We start from the raw sequence: 12,949 nt of genomic DNA, 5'->3' as shown, positions 1-12,949 counted from the left end.
TTTCAAGCTCCTATCTACAAAAATGTGGAATATCGCATTTTTTGAACACGGATGCGTGTTCATTTGTTAGTTTTTCTGTTTGTTTTTTTTCCCAGGGGTGATCGTACTGACTGAGTGGTACTAGAATGTCGCGAGAGGGCTCATTCTAACGGAAATTAAAAGTTATAGTGTCTCTTATAAGTGACCAAAAAATTGGAGGGCACGTAGGCCCCCAGGTCACGCTCATTTTTTCCCAAAAGTCACCGTATCAAAATCTGAGATAACCATTTTATTCACCATAGTCGAAAAACCTAACAACTATGTCTTTAGGGACGACTTACTCCCCCGCAGTCCCAGTGGGAGGGGCTGCAAGTTACAAAATTTGACCTGTGTTTACATATAGTAATGGTTACTGGGAAGTGTACAGACGTTTTCAGGGGAATTTTTTTGGTTTAGGAGGAGAGTTGAGGGGGGTTACGTGGGAGGATATTTCCATGGAGAAACTTCTCATGGGGGAAGAGAATTTCAATGAAGGGGGCGCTGGATTTTCTAGCATTATTTGAAAAAACAATGAAAAAATAAATATGAAAAGTTTTTTCTACTGAAAGTGAGGAGCAGCATTAAAACTTAAAACGAGGAGAAATTATTGCGCATATGAGGGGTTTACCTCCTCATAATACCTCGCTCTTTACGCGAAAGTATTTTTAGTAATTTCAACTATTTATTCAACGGCCTTTGTGATTCAGAGGTCATTCTTAAGGAATTGGGACAAAATCTAAGCTTTAGTGTAAAGAGCGAAGGAACGGGGGTTGAACCCCCTCATATACGCAATAAAAACATACGAATATAGAAGGTTGTTACGTAAGTTAATTCGTAAGTTACGTATATTTCTTACCAATGAAAACGTTTATAAAAAATTAAAAGTTCTAGTTACTTGTTTAAGTAATAAAAAACTTGGAGGGCAACTAGGCCTCCTTCCTCGCTCCTTTTTTCTCAAAATCTTCCGATTAATTGTGATTAATTAATATGCAAATTTCGTTTTAATTATTTATGTGCAGAGAGCCAAGATCAAAACATGCATTAATGCATGTTTTGAAAAAAAAAACAAGTTTTTTTAAAATGAAAGTAAGGAGCAACATAAAAACTTAAAACGAACAGAAATTATTCCGTATATGAAAGGGGCTTTTCCTCCTCAAAGCCCCGCTCTTTTCGCTAAAGTTTCTTATTGTTTTAAAAATAGAGTTAAAAGAAGGAGTCAAACTTTAGCGTAAAGAGCGGGGCGTTGAGGAGAAAAAGCCCCTTTCATATACGGAGTAATTTCTGTTCGTTTTAAGTTTTATGTTGCTCCTTACTTTCATTTAAAAAAACTTGTTTTTTTTTATTTAATTGCCAAAAAGACTAATACTTCAAAAAATTGCAGCTCAATTCCAATAAATCAACTGACCAAAAACTGTTCAGATATTCAAAAAGAAACAGAGTTTAAAAAGCGGGCGCTGATAGATAATGCTATTTTTGAATTGTTGTCATTTACAGATCCTATTTTCCCTTTTATTCCTTTTTGGCCAAAAACTCATCTTTTTAGCTTGCATAGCCTATCATAGTAACAAAATGAAATGGCAACTTTCAAGTATGTTGCTCCATTAATATTAACAAACTGTTAATGATACTGAACAGTAGGTAAAGAGTGACTATTTAATAGAAACTGAAGCTCTAATGACCAGAATACTGACAATAATATTTATATATAAAAAAAATATTTTGAAGCTACGTTTCATTTTTCAAAATTGAGCAATTTTAAACTTGCCAATAACATTAGTATCAGAAAATTTGTACAATTCAAAAACGACGTATGTTTAGAAATTTGGTCAGTTAAAATCGAAACTCATAAAAAATAGAATTTATTGACGATATATGCATCAGAACAATCGGTTTTGATGAGAATGCAAATCTTTTTAAAAGATTTAAGTTAAAATTTTGTTCATCAAGAGTTATTAAGTTTTGAAAATTTGGAGGATTTTAGGAAATGAAGTAAATACCTTAGAAAAGGACTATGATGTAAACAAATGCATAGCATGAAGTTTAACATTTCCGAAAGCCAAGACAACAAACAACAAAGAGAGATAAAACTCAACAAAAAAAAACATCAAACGAGACTGTGGCCAGTAGAGAGAAAAGAGATGAAAGACCAAAACAACGCGGATATTTCGCCTGATGTAAACTAGGCGTCCTCATCATAAGATAAAAAGAAAAAACACTAAACAAAAGACAAATAAAACCACCATCAAAATTGATAAACAGAATTGTAGCTACTTATCCACGTAGGGAGAAGAAGCTAGTAAAGTTACTTCAATGAGAAGATCAAAGCAACTGAGGAAAAATTAAAAAAATTGAAATTAAGTTAACTATTCTGTTGAGAAATAATCCTCTTGTTAGCTAATATTGAAACAACTATTTTTGGTCCAGTAGATAATCTTTTCCTCTGGTGATTATGTAAAATTCTAATTCCCTTATTAACTGTTGGTTCATTTTTCAAAAGACAGTCACTAATTGGGTCAAAATTTAAATTTCCCGTGTCCCTATTTATTGTAAGATTATCAAATATTTTTTTAATTTCTATAGCCTCCCGCACCCACTGGGAAAAACCCCTATTATTAGAAATAGCTGTGGCCTCATCAAATTATATAAAATGTTCAGGATGAAAGAATGTATGTTCAGCCAGAGCCGAAAAAAAGTTTCATGTATAAATGGTCATGGAGCAATGTTATGTTCACAAAAAATTCGCTTAAGCATCTCCTCCAAAATAATTTCATAAGGCAAAGAAATGAAACTTTTCGCAAGTTTAATTCTGTGCACTGTGAAACCCAATAACCCTATTGTTGTGTTTAATGCGTCTATTTTTTATTGTTTTATCAATGAATTTAATCGGGTTACTATTACAAAATAAGATACTCCTCAAATATAACAATTCAGAATCTAAAAACTCCTGGGAACAAATTCTGAAAGTTCTATCCAACAGTGTAATCACAACCCCTCGTTTCACTGAAATAGGGTGGCACGAATGACAGTTCAAATACCTATCATTGTGTGTAGGCTTTCAATGAACTGAGAACAGTAAATGGAAATCACTTTTAATCAATAGGATATCAAAAAAGGTAGTTTGTCATTTCCTTCAAATATTATTGAGCATCGCAACTTATTAAAAAAAATCCTTCAATTAAAAAAGCCTCCTGAAACTTTTTTTCGACTCTGGCTGAACACACATTCTTTCACCGTGAACATTTTATACAATTTGATGAGGCCACAGCTATTTCTAATGATAGGGGTTTTTCTCAGTGGGGAGGGAGGCTATAGAAGTTAAAAAACATATGTTTGCTAATCTTCCAATAAATAGGGACACGGGAAATCTCAACATTGACCCGATTTACGATTGTTTTTTGAAAAATGAACCAATAGTCAATAAGGGAATCAAAATTTTACATAATCACCAGGGGACAGGATTACCTACTGGACCAAAAAGAATTGCTTCAATATTAGCTAACAAGAAAATTATTTCACAAAAGAATGGTTAACTTAGTTTCCATTTTTATAATTTTTCCTCAGTTGCTTTGATGTTCTCATTGAAGTAACTCTAATAGCTTCTTTTCCCTACGTGGATCAGTAGCGACAATTGTATTTATTATTATTAGTAGTGGTTTTATTTGTTTTTAGTTTAGTTTTTTTTTCTTTTTATCTTGTGCTGAGGACGCCTATTTTACATACAGGCGCGAAATATCCGCGTTGTTTTAGTCTTTCATCTCTCTTCTGGCCGCAGTCTCGTTTAATGGTTTTTCGTTGAGTTTTATCTCTCTTTGTTGTTTGTTGTCATGGCTGGCCACTTCGGCTTAAGAGCTTTCGAAAGCCAAGAGCAGATTTTAGGAACAGTTTTTGGAATAATACGAAAACCGATATTTTTGTCGTTTTTATGATTTTTTTTAAGTTGGTAAGTACCGAATTTTTTTTTTATCTTCGGGACCTAAGTCACCTAAGAAACCCAACCCCATTTTAGTGTAAAATGGGGTTTGGTTTGATGTAGTGTTTATTCCCTTCCCAAACGGCATAATTTATATGTATTAACAAACTTTTAATGTCACTATTTTATTCCATTTGGTATTTTTTTTTTTAATTTGGTATGCAGCAAGAAGGCGATTTATTACTTTGGAACCTAACTTGCTTTAAAAATCAGAAGCAGTAGTCAAATTTTAGTGTATGGTTTGATGGAGCGCTAACATGTATTACTAACTTTTAAAGTTGCACTTTTATTTCGCTTGTTATTTATTTTTTTTTTAGATTTCTTTTTTTAATTTGATAAGCAGCAACAATGTAATATATAAGTTTGAAACCTAATACACTTCTGGTAAAATGCATGCAAGCTGCTCAGAGACTATTATTATAATTGACAGACACAGACATAAGTGCAATATAACAAGGGAATTTATCTCTAAGCTATCTCTTTCTTTATCAAAACGGTCCTATTTGCTGTACTAAATTGATAAGAAAAATGTCACCTTAGTTTCCAGGGTTTCTATGATTGCGAGACAAGCGGAAATATAAGACAAGAGAAATTTTTCTAAATTAAGAATTGTTATCCCTAGATTAGGAAAAAAGAGACGGCAAGAGAGAAAGAGAGAGAGAGAGAGAGAGAGAGAGAGAGAGAGAGAGAGAGAGAGAGAGAGAGAGAGAGAGAGAGAGAGAGAGAGAGAGAGAGAGAGAGAGAGAGAGAGAGAGAGAGAGAGAGAGAGAGACAGAGAGAAGGAGAAAGAGAGAAGGAGAGAGAGAGAGGGTGGGAAATAAGAAGACATAGCCTACATATAAAATAAATTCCATTTTTTAGATTTCTTCATCTCTTCTTCTTTCTTTTGCTCTCTTTGTTGATAAAGTTCTATCCATTTAAGATTCATCAGTCCATTAGCGTAATTCCTAACAGGGAATCGCTTCTTTTCCGTTCACTGAAAACATAATCAAATTTTACTTGCTCGTTTTTCTGATAATAATTTTTTTTTATCTTTTATAAAAAAACCTTAGAAAGAAAAATAAAGAGCGAAATTAAAATCTAAGAGGGACAGAAATATAGCATTATAATAAACTTAAAAAAAGGAACTTAAGAAGAAACACACTATGAATGACTAAATGATATCTACAAACAAACAAAGATAAAACCGAGATATCAAACTAAGCTTAAAACGAATATGAATTCTTATGATTGAATCAGGGAAACCAAAAATGAACATAATTGGAATGAATTATCAGGTCAAGCTCCAAACTAGCAGAAAATAGGAGAACAGACTGTAGAAATTTTGAACCATGTAACTACTTGACTAGAAGGGTTCAGTAACTGAAATCTTCTTAGAGAGAGTTTCTTTGACTATAGCAATGTGCCCATAAAATTTCAAGCGGATTTCACTACTTTGTACACATGGAAGCTGGGCTTGAAAAGACATACACTTTTGAAAATTCTTCGTTCTAAGTTTCCTTGGACCATAGATCGTGTTCAATCAGTTTCAAACGAGTCCCACCAATTTCGTACAATGATTGGAGAAGCAATTTCTGACGAACGAGAATTTGGCGCGTTTTTGCACCAACTCAGGACATTGTTCATTTTACACTAAGTTAATCTGCAGCTTAGACTTTGGGCATTACGTCCCTGAAATTCCACAGCTTGGGCTCGGGTCAATTTTGTAACGAGTTAGGATTCTATTCAGGACTTGGGAGGCTTATTAAGAACATTTCTGTAAAATCATTAGTGAGTAACTATTTATGCTTTAAAAAAAGAACGTTTAACTGTTTTGAGTTTAGGTTTTAATTGTAATTTAGAAAACATTCTCAAATGTTTCAGCTTAAATTTTCACGAACTTCGAAATCTCCTAGTTCTGCATTAAAATAAAAGAAAAGCAATAATAAAATAAACCCTTTGAACCAGCCGAAACTTTCCTTCTCGTTCGGTGTCAAAAAGCATAAGAAATTCTCTTAATTCTGAAAAAATAGAAAAAATCAAGTATTTTTAACTTACGAACGGGAGATGGGACCTTAATGAAATATAATTTTTGGAAGGATATCGTGTCTCAGAGCTCTCATTTTAAATCCTGACCAGATCCGGGCATATCGGGGGGAGTTGGAGGGGGGAGAACCTAAAATCTTGGAAAACACTTAGAGTAGAGGGATCGGGATGAACCTTGGTGGGGAAAATAAGCTGAAGTCCTAGATACGTGATTGACATAACCAAAACGGATCTGCTCCGTTTGGGGGAGTTGGGGGGTGGGGGGCTGTTAATTCTGAAAAATAAAAAATGAGGTATTTTTAACTTACGAAGGAGTGATCGGATCTTAATGAAATTTGAAATTTAGAAGGATGTCGTGTCTTAGACCTCTTATCTTAAATCCTGACCGGATCTGGTGATATTGGGGGAGCTGGGGGACCTAAAATCTTGAAAAACGCTTAAAGTGGAGGGATCGGGATGAAACCTGGTGGGAAAAATGAGCACAAGTCCTAGATACGTGATTGACATAACCGGAACGGATCCGCTCTCTTTGGGGTAGTTGGGGGGAGGGTTAATTCTGAAAAATTAGAAAAAAAGAAGTATTTTTAACTTACGAACGGGTGATGGGACCTTAATGAAATTTGATGTTTGGAAGGATATCGTGTCTCAGAGCTCTCATTTTAAATCCTGACTAGATCCGGGCACATCGGGGGGACTTGGAGGGGGAACGTAAAATCTCGGAACACGCTTAGAGTGGAGGGATCGGGATGAAACTTGATGGAAAAATAAGCAGATGTCATAGATACGTGATTGACATAACCGGAACGGATCCGCTCTATTTGGGGGAGTTGGGGGGGAGAGGGTTAATTCTAAAAAATTGGAAAAAATGAGGTATTTTTAACTTACGAAGGAGTGATCGGATCTTCATGAAACTTCTTATTTAGAAGGACCTCGTAACTCAGATCTCTTATTTTAAATCCCAACCGGATCCAGCGTCATTGGGGGGGGGCAGAGATCTTAGAAAATACTTATAGGGGAGAGATCAGGATAAAACTAAGTGGAAAGAATAAAAACAAGTCCATGATACGTGACTGACATAACTGGACCGGATCCGCTCTCTTTGGTGGAGTTGGGGGGGGGGAGTAATTCGGAAAAATTAGAAAAAATGAGGTATTTGTTAACTTACGAACGGGTGATCAGATCTTAATGAAATTTGATATTTAGAAGGATCTTGTACTTTAGATCTCTTAGTCTAAATTACGACCAGATGCTGTAACATTGGGAGTAGTTGGAGGGAGGAACCGGAATTCTTGGAAAACGTGAAAACTGGGGTATCTTTATCTTACGACTAGGTGATCGGATCTTAATGAAACTTGATATATAGAAGAATCGTATGTCTCAGATGCTCTATTTTCGAATCGAATTGAATGTGGGGACATAGGGGGTTGGAGGGGGGGAAACAGAAATCTTGAAAAACGCTTAGAGTGAAGAGATTGGGATGAAACGTGATGGGAAGAATAAACACAAGTTCTAGATACGTTATTGACGTAACCGTACTAAATTCACTCTCTTTGGGTGAGTTATGGGGGGGGTTCAGCGCTTTGACAAGCTTGGTGCTTCTGGACGTGCTAGGACGATGAAAATTTGTAGGCGTGTCAGGCAGCTGCACAAATTGGCTTGATAAAGTGGTTTTTCCTGATTCGACCATCTGGGGGGCTGAAGGGAGAGGAATAGTTAGAAAAAATGAGGTATTTATAACTTACAAGGGGGTGATCGGATCTTAATGAATTATATATCTAGAAGGACATCATGACTCGGAGCTGTTATTTTAAATCCCGACCGGAATCCCCGACCATTAAGCCTCTGATTTTCCTTTTAAATCAATCTATTGACTCTTAGAATTTTGTTAGAGCCCATAGCATATGAGTTCTTGGCTCTTGGCTCTTCTGGCCTCGTCACAAGTGCCATATGAGCTCTTAGCTCTTGTTTTATTTAGCGTTTATGAGATTGTGTATCAATAGTATATGTGTTTTCTTTACAACCACGGAGCCTTTGTTGCAATTAAACAAAAAAAAACAAGTTTCTTTAACTGAAAGTAAGGAGCGACATTAAAACTTAAAACGAATAGAAATTACTTCGTATATGAAAGGGGCTGCCTCCTCATGAACGCCCTGATCTTTACGCTAAAATTTTACTCTTTCTCTTAACTCTACTTTTTAAAACATAAGATAATTGATCGTAAAGAGCGGGGCGTTGATGAGGAGTCAGCCCCTTTCATATACGAAGTAATTTCTGTTCGTTTTAAGTTTAATGTCGCTCCTTACTTTCAGTTAAAAAAAAGTTGTTTTTTGTTTAATTTTTGAACGTTTTTGAATCAACGCATGTTTTGATTATGGCTCTCCGCAGATGAATAATTAAAACGAAATTTGCATATTTTTTTTTTGGCTAAATGGCTTTCTCATATTTTTGATCGAATGACTTTGAAAAAAAGGAGCGGGAGAGGAGGCCTAGTTGCCCTCCGATTTTTTTGTTACTTAAAAAGGCAACTAGAACTGTTATTTTCTTACGAATGTTTTTATTAGTAAAAGATATACGTAACTTACAAATTAGTTTAAGTAATATACTTCTGTATTCTCATGTTTTTATTACGAGTATGGGGGAGGCGGTTCACCCCCTCGTCAGTACCACGCTCTTTACACTAAAGCTTAAATATTGTCCCAATTTCTTAAGAATGAGCCCTGCATCATAAAAACCATAGAATAAATAGTTGAAATTACTAAAAATACTTTAGCGTAAATAGCGAGGTATTAGGAGGAGGTGAACCCCTCATATGCGTAATAATTTCTGTTTAATTTGTTTTAATGCTGTTCCTTACTTTTAATTGAAAAAACTTTTTCATATTTATTTTTTCATTGTTTTTTTTTTAAATAATGCTAGTAAATCTTGCGCTCCCTTCATGGAAATTTTCTTCCCCCATGACCGATTCCTCCATGGGAAGTTCCCTCAACATATTCTCCTATTCTCAACCCCTCCCCCAACCAAAAAATCCCCCTGAAAACGTATGGATACTTCCCAATCACCATTACTATATGTAAGCACTGGTCAAAGTTTGTAACTTGCAGCCCCTCCTCCGGGGATTGTGGGGGAGTAATTCGTCCCCAAAGACATAGTTATAAGAATTTTTGACTATGGTGAATAGAATGGCTATCTCAGAATTTTTATCCGGTGACGTTGGGGAAATAATTAGCGTGGGAGGGGGCCTAGGTGCCTTCCAATTTTTTTTATCACTTAAAAAGGGCACTATAACTTTTCATTTCCGTTAGAATGAGCCCTCTCGCAAGGTTCTAGGACCACTGGGTCAATACGATCACCCCTGGAAAAAACAACAACAAAAAACAAAGAAATAAACACGCATCCGTGATCTGCCTTCTGGCAAAAAATACAAAATTCCACATTTTTGTAGATAAGAGCTTCAAACTTCTTCAATAGGGTTCTCTGATACGCTGAATCTGATGGTGTGATTTTGTTAAGATTCTATGACTTTTAGGGGTTGTATCCCCCTATTTCTAAAATTAGGCAAATTTTCTCAGGCTCGTAACATTTGATGGGTAAGACTAAACTTAATGAAACTTATATATTTAAAATCAGCCTTAAAATGCAATTCTTTTGATGTAGCTATTGTTATTAAAATCTATTGTTTTAGAGTTTTAGTTACTATTGAGCCGGGTCGCTCCTTACTACAGTTCATTACCACAAACTGTTTGATAATAGGCTCATTCTTTTTTTGTTTCATGATTCTTTTTTTTTCTTTCTTTTACTTTTTTGGAAAAATATATTTCATCTTGTATCAAATCGTATGGGCAAACAAAAACAGAGCCAAAAATGGAGAGAGAAGGCTTAATTTGGAAATAGGTAGAAAAAATTTCTCCCGCTGCCTAAACCTTATACAAGATAAGATACACGTATTTCCAAAGCGAATCACATAATTACCACACCTTGACAATCAAATAAACTTCACATTGGCATGCCTAAAATATATGTTCATAGTGTCAATATGGTCACGCTTTAAAAGATTATTATGTAAAGTATACAAGCTTTTCATTCGCCATGTATAGAGCATGAATAGAGCATAGAGATATATATTTATGCAGAAAAAGGCTCTTAATTTGTGGACGGTAGGAAAGTGTTGAGCACTCAGTCATGGATTTAACGTCATGCTGTGAATATTAATCTCTAAACATTTTTCGGGAAATAGTTTACACTTAATAGCCAAGGTGATTTCTTGAATTAATTTCTAAAAAATATTAGACGTGTTACTAATTGTGCAATTTACTAACTATGTTTACTGGACTAGTTGAGCTGAGGTCCCAATTTATAAAATGGTTTACTTATTTAACTGGGCTGAAAGAGAGTGACTCTAATTCCAAATACCACCTTCCCTAGAATTGCAAACCAAAAGGTAGTTAATCAAATCTAAGCTTTTCAAAAAGTCGATTTTTACTTCTGTCTCAAAATTACTAACCCCTAAATAAGAGGTGGATTTACGACCTTCAAAAAAGCTTTCTACAAGCTAGTTACGGTTTTAGAGTCATTCCTGGGAAGCTATATATACCACTCCTAATACTAATATTACTACTACTACTGCTTGTAATGCTGCTACTACTACTGTTACTTCTAATAGTCCTGCTAACAACTTATCGTAGCATCAAGCCACCTGCGGCTACTTTGTCCTCTGAGGTTCAAAATACTTCAAATATTTGCTCATGATGTCTTTCCCTTCCATACTAGAACGTTCTGCTTTTCATCTTTTATCATTAGGACTTGACCTAATCGTCTCGGTATATCTTTCAATGTAAATAACGACGAAGACCACACTGCCTTTCCATCATAAACGTCAACAATAAGAAGAACAATAGGGAATTCTTTTCGCAAAACAGTGAGATTCTATATTTGAATGAATATTTCGACCCTATGTCCAAGGGCCGTTCTCAGTAAAACATATACATATAAAAGAAAAGAGACTTATAATAACATACAACCATTAAAACTAGAATAAAAATTTCAAAAAACAGTCCCAGCATCCTTACTTCGGCAAAGTTTAACCGGGACTTCAATCAATTCTGAACTTCGCTGAAGAAAGGTTGCTGGGTCTGTTTTTTTTTTTTCCTTAAGTTATGTTAGATTTAATGGTTGTGTGTTCATAGCGCCTTACGCAACTTAAGAATTCCGATATTTCAATTTTTAAACGGAAGCCTGAAAACTGGACAAACATTCATTATATGAACCAATGATGGAGCTTCGGTAACCAAAACGAACACAAATTAATCGAAAACAAAATTTACAAAAAGAACAAAAAAGAACAAAATGAACAAAAAGAACAAAATTTACAAAAAGTACAAAAAGAAAACAAAATTTATTTAAAAAAAAAAATACAGGTTCATTTAAAACTCAAAGACGAACACAGATACAGTCCTACAATAATCACTCAACTTTAAAACGTCCAGGAATTACTGTAAATGAACAGTTGAAAACCAAAACAAACAGAAATGAAAATAAATTATCACATAAATTATGAAATTAACAATTACTGATATAGCTCAACAGTTAAACCCTAAAACAAGTAAAAAATACTCAAATCAAACTTTAAATGAACAAAAATTACGACACATAGGAGTTTGGCTACTGCCCACTTCTAACCGTAAGCCTTATGAAGTCCATTGTATCATTTGCAGTTTACTCTGAACAAGATGTATTTTTAACTGAACTTTTACAACTATTAAACAAAAAAAACAAGTTTTTTTTTAATGAAAGTAAGGAGCGACATTAAAACTTAAAACCAACAGAAATTACTCCGTATATGAAAGGGGCTTTTCCTCCTCAACGCCCCGCTCTTTACGCTAAAGTTTGACTCTCTCTCTTAACTGTACTTTTTAAAACAGTAAAAAACCTTAGCGTAAAGAGCGGGGAGTTGAGGAGGAAAAACCCCTTTCATATAAGGAGTAATTTCGCTCCTTACTACAGTTCGTTACCACGAACTGTTTGATAACAAAAAAAAACGCTAATTAAATAAAAATGCTAATGCTAAATGCTAATTAAAAAAATGCTATTAAATAAAATCTTAAAATTCGTATTGCTGAGATTTTAGGATTAATACTATTGTATTTCAAACGTTCAGTTCTTTTTCATTATTTATTTTTCCAGTCATCTTAATTATTATTGTGATTTAATTCTTTATTTTTCATCAATATTTTTTTAAATTGAAGCACGCTTTTAAAAAGCAGGCCTATGTACAGGTTTCAAGAAACGTAAATGACACACAATGGAAGTTAGAAGGCTTATGGTTAGTAGGAGGGAGGGTATAGCCAAAGTCCTATGTGTAGTAATTTCTGTTCATTTTAAGTTTAACTTCATTGTTCATTTTGATTTTTAATTGTTTTAAGATTCATTTATTTAATTTCATGTTTGTTTGGGTTTAAATTATTCACTGACAGTAGTTTCTTGCCTTTTTAACTTAAAATTATTAGAAGACTTTATTTGGGTTCGTCTTAAGTTTTAAATGGCCCTACACTTTTCTTCGAAAACTTCTTTTCCTGGAGGTTTTGTTTTTGTTCTAATTAATCGCTTAAAAAGAAGAACAGATAACCAATGAAATGGAAACACGCCACAGAAAGAAAACATACGCATTCTGAATATTGGCGTATTTCTATGGCAAAAGGATAAAAAAAAAAAAAAAAAAAAAAAAAAAAAAAAAAAAAAAAAAAAAAACCAGCAAGTAGCCTATTACGGCACTAAACCCTCAAGATCCAAACCGGTAGTGCTGATCTCCGTTTCACGGCCCTTCAGCCAAGAAGTGCTATTGGGGGCTCAGGGCCAGCCATCCTCTGCTTTCACATACCTTTCCTGCTTACCTTCCCAAGACTTCCCCAGGTACCCATTTAGAGCTGGTTCGACTCTGGC

The 12,949-nt window shown here is 34.6% G+C and overlaps 1 protein-coding gene and 1 long non-coding RNA gene across 3 annotated transcripts in view; one reads left to right on the top strand and one right to left on the bottom strand.

The window, feature by feature from the left end:
- Positions 1-12,949, bottom strand: part of LOC136037243 (uncharacterized) — a 303,458-nt gene that overhangs the window by 12,598 nt on the left and 277,911 nt on the right. The window contains exon 3 of the long non-coding RNA XR_010619894.1: positions 4,825-4,964. This is a non-coding gene — a long non-coding RNA (uncharacterized LOC136037243). The remainder of the gene's footprint in view (positions 1-4,824; positions 4,965-12,949) is intronic.
- LOC136037241 (adenosine receptor A2b-like) overlaps positions 1-12,949 on the top strand; it is a 157,513-nt gene that overhangs the window by 28,796 nt on the left and 115,768 nt on the right. Inside the window, exon 1 of one of the 2 annotated variants that reach the window (XM_065719855.1) lies at positions 10,144-10,266. The exons of the other annotated variant lie outside the window; for it this stretch is intronic. The gene's annotated coding sequence lies outside the window, so the exon portion shown is untranslated. Of the gene's footprint in view, positions 1-10,143; positions 10,267-12,949 lie in introns of those variants that run through there. 2 annotated transcript variants of the gene reach the window in all.

The sequence above is a fragment of the Artemia franciscana genome, chromosome 16 (genome assembly GCF_032884065.1).
Source record: "Artemia franciscana chromosome 16, ASM3288406v1, whole genome shotgun sequence".
Classification (NCBI taxonomy): domain Eukaryota; kingdom Metazoa; phylum Arthropoda; class Branchiopoda; order Anostraca; family Artemiidae; genus Artemia; species Artemia franciscana.
Note: the sequence above shows the minus strand (reverse complement) of the source record. Positions and strands in the feature narration are given on the sequence as shown.